We start from the raw sequence: 13,794 nt of genomic DNA, 5'->3' as shown, positions 1-13,794 counted from the left end.
TGTCAGCCTAAATAGTAAGCAGGCATGCTGCCAACGTGTCTGCAAGTGTCTGAAATGTCACACTTTCTAAAAACAGATAAAAGACTCCTAAAGTCGTCGTAGTGTTCACAACATTCCTTAGTATGAAGCGTGTTATCCCTTATAATTAGAGCTCTCAATTATATTGTATTTATTTGTAGATATTTATCTGCATTTATCTTTGCTCATTTCAGATTTATGAAGATGTAATGCTACAGCTAGTACATATTACACATTGTGAACCCAATTCACAAATTGCATTTTGAAATACATACACAAATAAAGCAGTACTCTAGTAGTACTATTTAGTAATTAAACAAATAGCTTTTAGTCAGCTTTATTACAATTTAAATAGAAAATGCTAGGGAGGATGGTTTATTTTTTTTATTTTTTTCTACAATTAGGTGCCGATTCTGATCCTGGAAAAACGCTGTACAAATAGTGGTATGGAGCGTTTTCCCCATACAACTCGTACTTGTAAGGATTCCCCTACAACCTAGGAAGTACGATCCGTTCAAATAGACGCTCTCCATACGAATTGTAAAAAAGACCATACAACTCGTTTATACAAGCGATTCCGATTCGGATTTCCCTGTACGCGACGTTCACATGTACTCCCGCAGCGGTTTACAACCCGTCAAGTACGATTCGTACAAACGGCACTCCGTACGGCTCTTTTTTTACAGGAGCCAAAAAGTGCTGGGAAAACATTGTACGCCCTGAAAACAGTACGAGATGGACCCCCCATGTACGCGTCGTACACCCCATGAATACAGGGGTACGGTGCTTATGTACGGTGCGTACCGATGACACGGAAAGTGGTGTACGGTGCGTATATACGCGCTGAAGGGGTACTGGTCGTGTACTCACCGTACAAGCAGCGTACCCCAAAATCGCTTGTGTACGCACCGTACCCCAAAAGTGCGTATGTACGGTGCGGACCCCAAAATCACGTATGTACGGTGCATACATGCGCGTAGTTGGGGTACGCTCCATACACATGCCTCGCATGTGGGGGGACGCCTGTACGCCTCATACCCCTATACGACCCGTACCCCGGTACGAGTCGTACCCCCAGAACGAGTCATACCAGGGTACGAGGCATATAGGGGTTCGCTTCGTAGCCCGGTAAGAGTCGTGCCCCGTATACAGGCCATTTTCCATACATTTCGCATGCTGACAACCCGGTACGAATCGTACTTGACGGGTTGTACAGCCTTTTTACAAATTGTATGGTCTTTTTTACAAGTCCGTGTCGTACAGTTTTTCCCGATACGATTTGTAAGGATCGGGCCGATCTGTATGTATTTTTCCCATACGAATCGTACTACACGGGTTGGAAGGGACTTGTACGATTTGTATGGAAAAAAATACGGATCCGATTTGTATGTAAAATAAAAGTCCAGGATCAGAATCGGCCCCTTATGTGTATAATCACATTAAATGGATTACACATTTAGGGGCCGATTCCGATCCTGGAAAAATTTCCCCCGTCCGAATTGAATCCGGATTTTTTTCCGTACAAATCGTACAAGTAGCGTACAAACTGCCAAGTACGATTCGCATGAGAAAAAATACATACGAATCACATCGGGAAAATTTCCCCACACGTCCTCGGGTCAGAAATTGTGTCCGACACATCCCCGGACGATTTACCGTACGAATCGGAAAAATGAAGTCCGACCGCGCAAGTACGATCACTCCCGTCCTTTCGATTTCACAACTGTATGGAAAAAACACCGTAAGGACCGAACTCCCATAGCAACCATGGAGACATGTGCCCGCATAAGCGCCAAACACCCCACCACAGACTCCGCATGTACGCGCAAAACGCCCGCCCGGCCGCGGATATACGCGCCGAACCCCCACCCGTGTATGTACGGACCGTACCCCCACCCCACCCGTGTATGTACGGACCGTACCCACACCCCACCCGTGTATGTACGGACCGTACCCCCACCCGTGTATGTACAGACCGTACCCCCACCCCACCCGTGTATGTACGGACTGTACCCACACCCCACCCGTGTATGTACGGACCGTACCCCCACCCGTGTATGTACGGACCGTACCCCCACCCCACCCGTGTATGTATGGACCATACCCACACCCCACCCGTGTATGTACAGACCGTACCCCCACCCCACCCGTGTATGTACGGACCGTACCCACATCCCACCCATGTATGTACGGACCGTACCCCCACCCGTGTATGTGCGGACTGTACCCCCACCCGTGTATGCATGGAGCGTACCAACTCCCTACCCGTGTATGTACGGACCGTACCCCCACCCCACCAGTGTATGTACGGACCGTACCCACACCCCACCCGTGTATGTACGGACCGTACCCCCACCCGTGTATGTACGGACCGTACCCCCACCCCACCAGTGTATGTACGGACCGTACCCCCACCCGTGTATGTATGGACCGTACCCCCACCCCACCAGTGTATGTACGGACCGTACCCCGACCCATGTATGTACGGACCGTACCTCCACCCGTGTATTCATGGAGCGTACCAACTCCCCACCCGTGTATGTACGGACCGTACCCCCACCCCACCAGTGTATGTATGGACTGTACCCACACCCCACCCGTGTATGTACGGACCGTACCCCCACCCCACCCATGTATGTATGGACCGTACCCCCACCCGTGTATGCATGGAGCGTACCAACTCCCCACCCATGTATGTACGGACCCTACACCCAGCCCCACCTGTATGTACGGTGCGAAACACCACCACCGATGGACGGTGCGGACCAACACCCTGCCCGTGTTCGTACGCACCCTACCCCCGGCCCACACACCAGCACCCTCACCCAACATCGCGCATGTACGAGTCATACTAAGCCATAGCAAAGGACAGCACTGTACAACAACATGGCCCATGTACGCACCGTACAGACGCAAAAAACACTCGTACTGAACCAGGACAAACCAAAAAAACACAAGGAGAGTCAATTCGAGGCACACAACACCACTAAACATATCCAACAAGGCCAAATACATCCTATACACTGACCTGCAACTGACAAACAGCTAAACAGAGGCCCAAACCACTACCACTCCTTATAACACACCCACCCAAAGTTCAAACACAGCCACACCCACAAATGGACCAATAAAAAGGCCCAGCACACACAAACCATGATCCTTTGCAACAGATCCCCTACTGCCAGACCACAGAGACAATGCACTGCACCATACTACATACATCAATACACCTTACACTTGCACTCCTTCACACAACCACCATCACAAACACACCCTCATCACATTCACACACACACACCTGCACAACCACACTCACACACCCACAACCATCCACCCTCACACCCCCACAATCATCCACACCCACACCCCACACCATGCCCACTAACAAGAATCCAAAGTTCACAAAGGAAGAGTTGGAGGTCCTTGTCGACGAAATCGTCAGAGTCGAGCCACAGCTCTTTGGAACATTGGTCAGACGGACCAGCATATCCGAAAAATCTGCCATGTGGGAGAGGATAGTCAATTCCGTGAATGCTGTTGGGGCCACCAGAAGGACCAGGCATGAGTGCCAAGCCAGGTGGTACGATCTGCAGAGGATGGTCCGCCGCAAAGTGACGGACGACCACAACCAGGCCAACATCACTGGAGGAGGTCCGTCCTGCAGACCGGTACACTACCATCCCTGGGAGGAGAAGGTGATGGCCACGCTGCCGCCGTTGGGAGTAGATGGACTAGAAGGAGTCCGAGAGCCTGGTGAGTACACAAACAACTCACCTCACATGGGGGGAACGCCATATACAACCCAAATGCAATTAATGCACGCAACCCCCCCAAAGCCAGCACCGTACACAACCACACTCCAAAAACACACACATGCCACTAGCGCCTCCATACCCCATGCCCCAAGCAAGGCCATGTCAAGTCACAAGCCACACAAAACACCAACACAAGACAGGATGTCCCCGATGCCGGGAGGGTGGGCCTCAAAACTAACATAGAGCAACTCTGAAGCACACAACAATGCCCTCAGCCCATATGGCTTAGGGCACAGCCATACAAACAGTGTGTCCCCACACAGTACTGTTTTGCCTGCTAATGGTGGCCGCGTTGCAGGACGACATGGGTATGAAGGCACAATTTGCACATAACAGCAGCTAATGAAGACGCATCACACTGAAAGAGTGTCAGCACACACCGCCACAGCAGCAGCCCAGACTCAGACACTCCGCCCAATGGGTGCCGGCAGAGAAGTGTCATGCTCACGCCGGAGGTAGGAACCACCGCGGAACTACAACCCCCAAGAGTCACAGCAGCCACGCGCTCCACCTGACCGCAAGCATGGCCGCCCATAAAGCCGACTCGACGCAAGGGGGCGGTGCCAATGATTCCCGCTCGACCTGATCCCTATCAACGGCCCGTTATCCAGCATCGTCCGCTCCTGCCGAAGCGAAGGACGCCGTCAGTCTGCGATTCGCTCCAGAAACTCTCGTATCCTGAAGCCTTCTGTCTGCCAACGCTACGATCTACCGAGAAAGAGGTGAGAGACTCCCCCTCCTGCCCACGACCCCGTAACACCCCTGGATTGTACGAGACAACGCCTCCAGGGTGCGCGTGTGCACTCCTCCGCTCTTCCTCCGAGTATCGGAAGAGTCGCCGCGTGAACCGCAAGCAGAATTCCTACCGGGTCCTCTAAACATTGGGAGGCTCCGCGGGAAGGTTCCCAAGTACCTCCCGTTATTTCCGCTTGGTGTGTTCCCTTAGTCATCTCTACGGAACCTACGGTCATGGCGCTCCTCAGCCCCACGGATACCTGGGCTTAAGAGTAGTAGCGCCCTTGATGGTGTAGGTGATACACCAAACACCCATACTTCCTAGCGGAACCATCATGCACAGCGCTCCTCGGCCCCACGGATACCTGGGCTGGAAGTAGCAGCACCCTCGACGGTGTAAGAGTTTCACCAAACACCCATACTTCCTAGCGGAACCATCTTGCACCACGCTCCTCGGCCCCAAGGATACCTGGGCTGGAAGTAGTAGCGCAACAGGTGGCTCCTGCGAAGCTCAAGAGCCTTGAGCTAATCCTGTCACAGAACCATTGAATCCTAGAACCAAACCCGGAGACCATCGCCGAACCCCGCTTCTAATCGTGAGGCCTTGGGCCAGTGCAGTTAACTGGACCCGACTCACCATATGAATACCGACCTCTGATCAACCCATCAAGGGACAACGAAAGAGACAGGTACAGCAGGGTGCATACGGAGAAAGCTCTCATCACAGAGAGGGAAAGATTAACGTCGCCTCTAACCCCTCTCTCCTTGTCTCGTTTCAGGTATCCCTCCCGGCTGCCTCCATCCTTTCCTTCCCTCGCCCACCTGTCTCCTGCTCCCGAGGGTCTTTATACGCATCCGGGCAGGGGACGGATGGGAGAGGGACCCCTCTATAGCATCAGCGTCATCCCGAGGAGAAGACACCGGGTACCACACGACAGAATCATTGGCCCACGAATTCCCCTCCTCTTGATCACGCTGATATAGAGATGGCCACGTTAGACGACGTATTTGCCGCGTTGGCGCAGGTACAGGTAGACCTGGCCACGTCCAGAGCGGAAACAGCCACATTACATACCTGCTTAGACCGTCTCCAGAGGAATCCCTTTGATGCAGGAACCATGTTCCCTACACCCACTCCCCAAGTGGTAGTGGAGATGCCTGCGCACGTACCACTAGCTCCTCCAGAAAGATACCACGGGGAGATTCATAAGGTGCAAGTGTTCCTGACCCAAATATTGTTGCACTTTCATTGCAAGCCTAAGCTTTTTCAGACCAATCAAGCCAGGGTAGCGTTCCACATCTCCTACCTGACGGGAGACGCAGCACAATGGGCCGTCCCGATAGTCCGAAGAGACGATGCCCTCTTATATGATTGGGACACATTTAAGTTGGAATTTGAAAAGACCTTTGATCGGCGGGCAGACACCTTCTCCGCCGACCGCGACCTCCTTGACCTTCGTCGGAGCACCAACGATTTCCTTGGTTACATCAACAGTTTTCGGCGGTTGGTGGCTGAAACCGACTGGCCCGAGTCTAAGCAAGCAGCGATCTTCTACAGAGGGCTAACGGAAGACTTGAAAGACGTAATTGCACAAATAGACCCGCAACCCCGCACTTGTGCTGCTATGATCGAACTAGCTTCTCGCCTAGGATATCGTCTGAGGGAGAGAAAAGGAGACCATAAACGCAAAGAAAAACCTCTAGTGTCCTACGAACACCTCCGTTCTTCGGAACACGGGCCAAATCGCACCGACCCTATGGAAATAGGGACAGTGAGAGCATCTCTGACCCTCAGCGAACGAGACCATCGTCGGAAGCAGGGTCTCTGCCTATATTGTGGCAAGAAAGGACACTTCCTGCGAGAATGCCCGGTGCGTCCCAAGACCGGCCGCAACCGCAGTAGCCTAGCAGCAGCCATCAGCCAAGACGAGTCGGCGGGAAACCCGAGAGCTTGAAGGTTCAGGAAGGGACTCTCTCAAGCTACCATTCCATCCCTTCTACGGAAGCCGATATGACCAAGGAACCCAACCACTTTTTTTGTCTCATTACAAGTGGTAGTGGACCACTGTCCCCGACCGGTTCGAGCCATGATAGACTCCGGAGCCACCGGGTGCTTTTTATATAAGGCGGAAGCTGAACGGCTTGGAATCCCTCTACTGCACAAAGACCATCCAGAACTTGTCTTTGCGGTAGACGGCAAGGAGCTGGACTCGGGCCCTATCATCTTTCAAACCCCGTCCCTGTGGGTTACCATAGGGGAAGACCACGGCGAATGTCTCACCTTTAACATCATCCAGGCTCCACGCTGCAATCTCATCTTGGGGTTACCATGGCTGAGAGTGCACGAGCCGCACATCACGTGGGCAACCAACTCAATAACATTTAACTCCAGCTTCTGTCAACATCAGTGCAAGATGCCGAGACGTCCTCCTGATGTGGGAAACACATCCAACCAGTACGTTGCCACAGCGGCTGAGAAGGACGTCACACTCCCAATCTGGTATACCCCCTACAGAGAAGTCTTCGACAAACAAAAAGCCAAGGAACTACCCCCGCACCGGCAATACGACTGCCGCATAGACTTAATGCCTGGCGCTACAGTACCGTGTAGTAGAATATACGCCCTCACGGGTCCCGAAACCCAGCACCTCCGTGAGTACCTGGACGAATTCTTGAAATTGGGCTTCATCCGCCCTTCTAGGTCTCCAGCAGCGTCACACCTTTTCTTCATTCCAAAGCCAACGGCGATCTCCGCTGCTGTATAGACTACCGCGCTCTAAATGCACTGACCATCAAAAACCAGTATCCACTGCCCCTGATTCCGGTGCTCCTGGAACAAGTGAGAGAAGCCAACATATATACCAAACTAGATCTCCGAGGGGCATACCACTTGGTACGCATCCGAAGCGGGGACGAATGGAAGACTGCCTTTAAGACCAGATTCGGCCTGTTTGAGTATCTGGTCATGCCCTTCGGTCTCTGTAATGCCCCGGCAGCCTTCCAATTCTTCCTCAACGAAGTGTTGAGGGACTTCTTGGACAAGTACGTCGTGGTGTATATAGACGACATTCTGATCTTTTCGTCTAATCTACAAGACCATATACACCACGTGAAGACAGTGCTACAAGCCCTGAAAGTTCATCGGCTGTTTTGCAAACTCACGAAATGTGAGTTCCACGTAACAACGGTGGAATTCCTTGGAGTCCTGTTGGCCCCCGCAGGGCAAGTAATGACCGATCGCAAGGTACAAGCAGTCGTCGAGTGGCCCCAACTTCGGACCATGAAAGAGGTTCAGAGCTTTCTTGGCTTCGTGAACTTTTATAGGAGGTTCATCCACCATTTCTCCCAGTTGGTGACCCCCCTCACCAGACTGACTCGGAAAGGGGTTCCGTTCGTCTGGTCTCCGGACGCCCAAACAGCTTTCAACCAACTCAAGACGGCGTTTACATCCGCTCCCGTCCTACGCCACGCTAAACCCGACCTTCCTTTCGTCGTGGAGGCGGATGCCTCTGAAGTGGCGGTCGGAGCAATCCTCTCGCAACGTCAACCTGATACCGGACAGCTCCATCCGGTTGCCTTCATGTCCCGAAAGCTAAGCCAGGCCGAACTGAACTACACTATCTCGGAGAAAGAGCTACTCACCATACGAGAAGCATTCCTGGAGTGGCGGCACTGGTTGATGGGCGCACAACATCAGGTGACGGTGTTCACCGACCACCGCAACCTTCAGTTCCTCCGCTCCGCACAACACCTCTCCCCCCGCCAAAAAAGATGGATGCTCTTTTTTGCGGAGTACAACTTTCTCGTTACCTTCCGGCCAGGCACACAAAACAAGAAAGCAGATGCATTATCCAGACAAGGTCTGCCCTGCCGCCCGGCGGAAACCCCCGACCAACCCATCCTATCATCAGAGCAAGTGGTGGGCAGTCTACGGACGGAGTCCTTTTTACAGAAAGTGAAGAAAGGGATACAGACGTTCACCTGGGTGGCATGGTTGAAGCGACATAAGGAATCGCGACTGCACAGCGGCCTTCCCATGTGCGGTTCTCGAGTGCTGATACCTACCCTCCAGCTTCGCAGGCTCGTTTTCTCATGGTGTCACGACGTACCGTGCGCAGGTCATATGGGAGGAACAAAGACCCTGGAGCTCGTTCTGAGACAATGCTGGTGGCCTTCTGTTAGGCCAGACGTCCTACGCTGGGTTAAGAACTGTTCCGTCTGCGCCCAAATGAAAACCGATCGGCTGAAAAGCCAAGGTCTCCTGATGCCGCTCCCAACCCCTCTGCATCCTTGGGAAAGGATCTCTGTTGACTTCATCGTCGGTCTGCCCAAAGACCAAGGCTGCACAGCAATAATTGTCGTCATTGACTTCCTTACCAAAATGGGACACTTTATCGCGTGCAAACAGGTGCCCACGGCAGGGGCGTTGGCTAAACTCCTGTTAATACACATCGTACGACTTCACGGCCTTCCACTGGGGATTGTATCGGACAGGGGCTCGCAATTTACAGCACATTTTTGGAAAGTCTGGTGTGAAGAACTTGGCATTCAATCCTCCCTATCCACCAGCTTCCATCCCCAAACGGACGGCCAGACCGAAAGACTGAACCAGACCCTCAAACAGTATCTGTGCAGTTATGTGGACCACGCTGCAGACTCCTGGGTGGAATGGCTCTGGGTAGCAGAAATAGCCTATAATAACTCCAGGCACTCCTCCACGCAGTTCTCTCCCTTCTTCCTTGCATCTGGTCATCACCCTCGTTTCCTCCCGTTTCTCCTCCCTCGCGCCCACAGCAAACTTCCCGAGGTTCAGAACAGAATCAAAGCCATTCACACAGCACTCAAACACGCCAGAGAGAAACTGCACTTAGCCAAATCACGCTCTAAGGCTCAAGCCGATAAACATCGGCGAGCCCCTCCGAAGTATCGCAAGGGAGACAGAGTGTGGTTGTCCACAAAACACATCCGATTCAGAAAACCTAGCGCGTTCAATCCGAAATTCATCGGACCATATCCTGTGGTGCGCCACGTGAACCCTGTGGCGGTGCAGCTGCGACTACCCCAGCATCTGCGCATCCATCCCGTGTTCCATGTCTCCCTACTGAAGCCCTCCTTCTGTCCCGTCCGCAAAGTCCCGGATCCGGTCTGGGTACACCACGAGCAGGAATACGTGGTGAGACGGGTGCTGGATTCCAAGCTGATTAGAGGGAAGTTGTGGTACCTTCTTGCGTGGAAGGGTTACGGCCCGGAAGAGAACTCCTGGGAACCTGCCTCTGCGGTCCATGCGGATCGCCTGGTGGCGGCCTTCCACCGCAGCAATCCGGCAAAACCTGGTCCCTCTCTCGCCACTGGAGGCGGTGTGAAGGGGAATGTGCTGTCATGCTCACGCCGGCGGTAGGAACCACCGCGGAACTACAACCCCCAAGAGTCACAGCAGCCACGCGCTCCACCTGACCGCAAGCACGGCTGCCCATAAAGCCGACTCGACGCAAGGGGGCGGTGCCAATGATTCCCGCTCGACCTGATCCCTATCAACGGCCCGTTATCCAGCATCGTCCGCTCCTGCCGAAGCAAAGGACGCCGTCAGTCTGCGATTCGCTCCAGAAACTCTTGTATCCTGAAGCCTTCTGTCTGCCAACGCTACGATCTACCGAGAAAGAGGTGAGAGACTCCCCCTCCTGTCCATGACCCCGTAATGCCCCTGGATTGTACGAGACAACGCCTCCAGGGTGCGCGTGTGCACTCCTCCGCTCTTCCTCCGAGTATCGGAAGAGTCGCCGCGTGAACCGCAAGCAGAATTCCTACCGGGTCCTCTAAACATTGGAAGGCTCCGCGGGAAGGTTCCCAAGTACCTCCCGTTATTTCCGCTTGGTGTGTTCCCTTAGTCATCTCTACGGAACCTACGGTCACGGTGCTCCTCAGCCCCACGGATACCTGGGCTTAAGAGTAGTAGCGCCCTTGACGGTGTAGGTGATACACCAAACACCCATACTTCCTAGCGGAACCATCATGCACAGCGCTCCTCGGCCCCACGGATACCTGGGCTGGAAGTAGCAGCGCCCTCGGCGGTGTAAGAGTTTCACCAAACACCCATACTTCCTAGCGGAACCATCTTGCACCGCGCTCCTCGGCCCCAAGGATACCTGGGCTGGAAGTAGTAGCGCAACAGGTGGCTCCTGCGAAGCTCAAGAGCCTTGAGCTAATCCTGTCACAGAACCATTGAATCCTAGAACCAAACCCAGAGACCGTCGCCGAACCCCGCTTCTAATCGTGAGGCCTTGGGCCAGTGCAGTTAACTGGACCCGACTCACCATATGAATACCGACCTCTGATCAACCCATCAAGGGACAACGAAAGAGACAGGTACAGCAGGGTGCATACGGAGAAAGCTCTCATCACAGAGAGGGAAAGATTAACGTCGCCTCTAACCCCTCTCTCCTTGTCTCGTTTCAGGTATCCCTCCCAGCTGCCTCCGTCCTTTCCTTCCCTCGCCCACCTGTCTCCTGCTCCCGAGGGTCTTTATACGCATCCGGGCAGGGGACGGATGGGAGGGGGACCCCTCTATAGCATCAGCGTCATCCCGAGGAGAAGACACCGGGTACCTCACGACAAGAAGAAACAAACCCACATGAACAAGCCAATGGCCTTTGAAAGACCTGCAAACTGTGTGTGCCCAGGAAGCTGGGCTGAGGTGACAGAGGGTGACACACAGAGGGAGGGAGAGGGGCAGAGAGAGGGACAGAGACAGAGGTGGACACAGGGAGACAGACAGAGGGAGGGAGGAGGCTGACAGAGGGAGGGAGAAGGGGAGACGGACAGAGGGAGGAGGCTGACAGAGGGAGGGAGCAAGGGAGACGGACAGAGGGAGGAGGCTGACAGAGGGAGGGAGAAAGGGAGACGGACAGAGGGAGGAGGCTGACAGAGGGAGGGAGAAAGGGAGACGGACAGAGGGAGGAGGCTGACAGAGGGAGGGAGAAAGGGAGACAGAGGGAGACCAAATCACCCTTGGGTGGTTTGGCCATGTCCGCTCGTCAGCAGGTGGACTGTGTGCATGTAGACAAGGTTTGGCACTGCGTGAACCCCCCCTTCAACCTTTGATAAACACTGGGCCATGTGTCAATCTGTGCACGAGTACATCCATGCTGCAGGCACAAACAGAACCTTACACCCAGTATACCCACCCACTGTGTTTATCAGAACCCTGTCACAAATTGTTAAGTTACCTACCTGCATTCTCAAATAGCATGCAAAAACACCATTTGGCCACGTACAGTGCAACACGTAAGGCGGCTCTGCATGGCTTGCTACGCCCGCTCACTACACTGCTGACTGCGTTCACAAAAGATGCATCAAGTAAGATTGTGTCACACATAGGTAAAGTGTCGAAAGCTGTGGCCAAGGGACAAGCCCATGCACAAGTTCACTGTGAGAGGAATGCTCGCCAAATCCAACCACCCAGAGGAACTGTGCCTAATCAAAAATGAATGAAAATGGATGTCGCATGTAACACAATTAACACTGTCTCTCTCACACACAGGTCAACGTCATCGATCTCCCCCCAACACTGGGGGGAAGACTCACAGGACCAGGCTCTGCGTGAAGAGGACCCCACCGGCAGCGACGACTCTCACCACTCCGTGGATGACCCAGACCAACCTGGTCCCTCTGGTGTCCAACCACCTGCAGCACCTGCGTCAGGTACAACTGTGCCAACCACCACCCCCATTACTGTCACATCCCAGGAGACACCCAGGAGCCCTGCCCGCACACAACAACACAGCCAGTCTGTCCAGGAGGGACAAGGTGCTCCGGGCACCCAGGAGGAGGCAGGCGACACCGCAAATGCCATCCCTCAGGGGTCCCGGAGACCCGATGTGCCCACAACGGCAGGCTAGGCGCAAGTGGGCAGGGGTGGTGGGAGTGGAGGACGGCAGAGGCGCGAACCTAACCAGTTGGCTCAGGAACCGGTAATGTCACACGTCCACAACATCCTGGACGCATACCGGCGTGACTCCAGAGGCATCGACCAGGTAGTGGAGACCCTCAATGAGATGAAGACCCTGCAGGTCAAGCATCGTGCCAGTCATCTACAACACCATGGACGGATGGAGGCAAGACTGGCTGAGCTCCTGGCGGTGCACAGGGACGTGAGCCAATCACTCCGTCAGATCGCCCAAAGCCTGGCAAACCCTCCCTGTGCCACCAGGCGTAGACCAGCACCAGAAACAGGGAGGGAGGAGGAGGAGGATTCATCTGACGGAGCGTCCCTAGCATCGTCAAGGCCTGCTTCTGAGGGTCCCGCAGGAAGGTGGGTCGTCCACGCAAAAGACCGTGAGAGTCAGCGGAACATCATCATCTCCCAGGTCACCTGGCCTGGCACCTGGCCCTCTGGCCCAACATCAGCACAGCAGCAACTGACATTCTCTGCCACGTGGCCTTGCTGGTCACTGTCTGACCAATGTTGACAAAGACTGTGGCACAGACTCTGATGACTTTCAATGGCAGGATACCAACTCCCCCTGTGAACTTTGGATTCTACACTCCCGCAAAGCACCTCTTGTCACCCCCCCAAACACGTACCCCAGCACCAATAAAAATCATCACAATCACAAGATGATGCCGTCAGTTTGCATCATTACATTACATGTGTGTGTTGTAAAGTCAAACCATGCCTGATTTCAGAAGTAACTCCAAACATCCATACCCTGGGGTCTGAGTCTGGCACAGGACACACATGGGTCACAATGTACCATCCAAGACAGACATGGAGCACCTTACTCACCCGTGATGGGCCCAACCAGCTGATGGGGTGCCCGCACAACTGTGCCTACAGACCTATTTAGAAGAGCAACAGTCATGCGCAGAGGTCAGGGATCATGTGGAGTGTCCTGGGGTGGGAGTCCCAGGTATGTGTAGACACGTGGCAGAACCATGTCCTGCATGCTTGAGTCAGGTGGATGTGGAGAATGGTGGGCCAGCCAAGGTTGGATGCATGGAGATGGCACAATTGGGTGTTGGATCACAGTGCCACAAGGTTGTGTTGTGGTTGTGGGGTGCATCCTGAGTGTGTGCGTGGATTGAGAAGGTCATCCTGCAGCTGGCAGTGATCCACTCCCCCCATCTCTGTTGGACGTTGATGTGGCCTGGTCGCCGGATGTAGTAGCAGAGCTGTGCAGATGCACCCTGGATGTGGACAAGTATCATGGGATTTCTTATGCACATGTCC

The sequence above is a fragment of the Triturus cristatus genome, chromosome 3_1 (assembly GCF_964204655.1).
Source record: "Triturus cristatus chromosome 3_1, aTriCri1.1, whole genome shotgun sequence".
NCBI lineage: Eukaryota > Metazoa > Chordata > Amphibia > Caudata > Salamandridae > Triturus > Triturus cristatus.
This window is presented reverse-complemented; position numbering follows the sequence as displayed.